Below are 3,807 nucleotides of genomic sequence, written 5' to 3'. Positions count from 1 at the left end.
AAAAAAAGATGAATTATGTGAAGTTGCATTAGACCTTTGCATTTGAAAGAAACAGTTGCGTTATCCAACAAATATGTTGCATTAGATCTGATGCAACTTCACCTAATGCCGTTTTTTTGTGAAATAAAGGTTTCCTTAAGCCTAATAGTCTATTAAATAAAGTAAATCTTGTCACAAACTTTTATTACATAAATGGTTACATACAATAAAAGAGTCATACATTAATACATCTTAAATTAGAAGTTATGTGAAAGTATGCTCTCTAGTTTATTTTTGAATATGTCAATATCCATTTGCTTAGGGGGGAGAGACAAACCAATCTCAAGATCTTCAGGTGAGTCTTTGCTTGCATTAACTGATAACGTATTTGAATAGTCTAAAGATATAGTCTCACACTTTACAGCCTTCCCCCACCCAAATCAATGTCGTAAAGATTGCTTTTTGGTGTTACAGCAGCATCTATTGTTGGGACTTGTATCAAGAAATTCTCCACCCATAACTTGACATCTTCAGCTAACCCTTGTTTACTGTTTACACTTTCCCTTATGCCCGCTCCGATTAACTCAACGCCGTTTGAAACCCTTTATTGCCCGTTATTAAGGTTGTTTTTGTTTTCGCCGAACATGGCGCCACACAGTTACCGAAATAGGTTTCAGGAAACGGTGGATTCAAACGAGTCCTCCCATCGGCTACACATATAAACCGTTTAAATTTATACTCACCCTTTGTCCCTTCAAATTGAACACGCGCTTTCGCCATACAACTCCACGTAAGACCACATCCAACAACAAAAGAAGATACATACTCCAATGTTGGCAGTTGAACCAACAACCATTTCTTTAGGATATTGATCTGTGATCGAGTCAAGACTAATGTGTATCGAACTTTATCGGTTTGGGGATCAAGCTGAGGTGCTCTATAACCTTCATCAATAGTACTTTTAATCGGTGGTAAACTTGACGCCAAGCCGTCTATTGAACTAGGGTATTCAATAACCCTATCGTAAAACGGAAGCGATCTATTAGCTAAAAACAAGTCATCGGTGCCATGTTTGTATATCAAAGTCCATGCCATTAAGAAATCATACATTATCTTAGCATCACAAAGCGAGTGGTGGCTTGTTATCCCGTTGGCGATGCTTGAGTTAGGGAAGATGGTAACTTGAACCGTAAAACTGGGATTTTGACGTGATCGGATGCTTTAACGGGAGCGTCTAGTGCAGGTACTAGTGAGTAAAACTTGTTACATTCATGAGGATGGTTTTGGTTCAGGTCGAAATCGAGATCACATTCTGCGAATATAATGGAGACTGAATCACCTTCGACGTAACAGATTTCTGGTTTTGGAGGAATGTCTGAATCATTTGCAGCTAGAAAGATGAGTAGATTACCGGCAAATGGGGAGAAGTGTTGAAGAGTTATAGACAATGATTGTTTGAGTTTGGAGGAAATGGGCTTTGGGGTGGGGGAAATCATAGAGGGAAAATCAACCATACCAAGTCAAAAATGGTAAGTGGGGTGTTGGGTGGTGGTGACACATGGGATTTCTCTACAACCCTTATTCGCTTATGGGAGGTGGCCATACTTGGGTAAAAAGTTTCTTATATTATCCCCGTCAACAATCTCAATCTCACATTATAAAATTAATTTATCTCTCTTCAATCTACAAAATTTAATCCACTCTAATCTTTTACTTTCATTAACAACCCAATCTCATCCTTTTTTATTAAATAAATTCAATTTATAATTAGTTTTGATTAACTATATAAATATAATTAAGTAGTTATACTTTTTTTTAAATATAAAAACTTTAAATATATAAAAAATCTAGTGGTTCAAATAAGATAATTCAATAATGGTTAAAACTAAAATTTTATATAAAAATACGATTTTTTAAACAAACTCCATTTTTAACGAAAATTATACCGGAATACTCACAAAAAAAACTAAGTAAGACTGTGTTTTTTGATTTTTTTTAAAAAGGCAATTATAATAAGTTATAAAACAAAAACCAAAAAATATATATAATTAATTGATGAGAATAAAAAAGAAAAAAAAAAGAAAATTACATCCACTCACATTGTGACATGTGGTCACAAGTTGACTAAATTTGAGATTGCAATCTCATTTGAGCCACCGAACCGATTGGCTAATTAAATCTATTTTTTCTTTTTTTTCTTAAAAAAGAAATTGAGGGTTTGTAATCTTGGATTGCCAATGGTTGTAATCTAAGAAATATATATAATGGATTGCTGATTGGCTAATTAAATCCATTAGTAGTGATCACGTTTGGTGCCTTTCATATCTTTCATTTCTTTCTTATTATATAAAGAGAAAATAATCATGATAATTTTCATTTTAAAATTATTTTATTTATTTTGAACAAAATACTAAAACCGTCTCTGAAGTTTGGTTAAATATATGACTTTTTGTTCAAATAGTTTGTTTTTTTTTTAATTTTGTCTATTATTGTTTTTTTCAACTAAATCGTTAAGATTTCTCATTTGTTGTCAATGTCATCTAATTAATTAACTCCATTAGTAAAAGTGTTAAATGAAGAGTAAAAACGTCTTTTAAACTTATTATTAGTTTATTTAATTTTTGACCCACTATATATTAGACACTCTTTATATTTATTAATCTTTTGTTTTTTCGCGATAACCCTAACCCAAGCATCAATCATGATAGGCAAACAAACACAGCTGGAATCCAAAATTTCTAAAAGAAGATCGGAAGCTTCAAACAATTTCTATGATACCACAGCTGGAATCCAAACAATTTCCATTTGTATTATGATACCACAACTGATATTGTTTATATCCTTAGCGTATGAGCTCATACTTTAACGAATACGCTAGCTAGTCTAACTTTATCTTATGATAACAATAACAATCCCAACTAAAAAACATTAGCTCAGTTTATTTTTTATGACATGACGTGTGTTGTGTCAAATACATGGCAATATGTTGTGCGATTTTAGTTTATTTTGATCTACTTTTTAGAGTATGTTGATCCCAGAAAGGACTAATGTGCTAAAGGCCAAACGACTAGGCTTATAAATGAACCAAACAAGCAAAAACAAGGTCATGTTCGTATTCGTTCATTTAACTACAAACGAATGTGAACACAAAGATGAACGTTGACACTTAATCGAACTAATATTTGTCTTCATATTCATTTATTAAAAATGAATAAGTTATCGTTTAGTTATAGAATGAACAAGTTTGTGTTCATTTGTGTAAGATCTAAACAAAAATTTCACGAACATAAACAAACATAAATGAATGTAACTAAATAAACATAAATGAACATGTATGAACAGATGTAAACGAACACAAACAAACATAAATAGCCACACTTAAATGAACTCAGGTGAACAAATATAAAAAGAATAAGTAGATAACTTATCCATATGATATGTAATTAGTTTCTATTAACACGTAAATGAACATCAACAAACATAAATAGGACATAAATAAACATAAACGAACGTTCACGAATATAAATGAACTAAGAAAACATGTTTCATATTCGTTCGTCTAGTTAAACAAACACAAATATTTTGTTCATGTTCATTTGTTTATTAAACAAACAAAAACAAATATCCTGCCGAATGGTTCTCGAACAATTAACTAAACGCTCGTGAGTTTACATTTGTACTAATATAAAATGCACAAATCTTTCCGTTTGAAAAACATCATTGTGCTAAGTGGAAATATCTTGTGTTTCATTTTTGTATCATATTTATCATCTCAACACCAACTTCGATTTAATTTGATTCATTTGCATTTTTTTCAAAGCTTGTATG

At 31.6% G+C, this 3,807-nt stretch overlaps 1 pseudogene; it reads right to left on the bottom strand.

Moving 5' to 3' along the window:
• Positions 1 to 236: 236 nt before the first annotated feature.
• LOC143602222 (malonyl-coenzyme A:anthocyanin 3-O-glucoside-6''-O-malonyltransferase pseudogene) lies at positions 237 to 1,582 on the bottom strand (annotated as a pseudogene).
• Positions 1,583 to 3,807: the final 2,225 nt, after the last annotated feature.

Source organism: Bidens hawaiensis, unplaced genomic scaffold (genome assembly GCF_021521415.1).
Source record: "Bidens hawaiensis isolate Kalapana, Puna unplaced genomic scaffold, B.hawaiensis_p1.1 tig00058146_1, whole genome shotgun sequence".
In the NCBI taxonomy this organism is placed as follows: Eukaryota; Viridiplantae; Streptophyta; class Magnoliopsida; order Asterales; family Asteraceae; genus Bidens; species Bidens hawaiensis.
The sequence above is the reverse complement of the archived record's forward strand: the minus strand, read 5'-3'. Positions and strand labels throughout refer to the sequence as shown.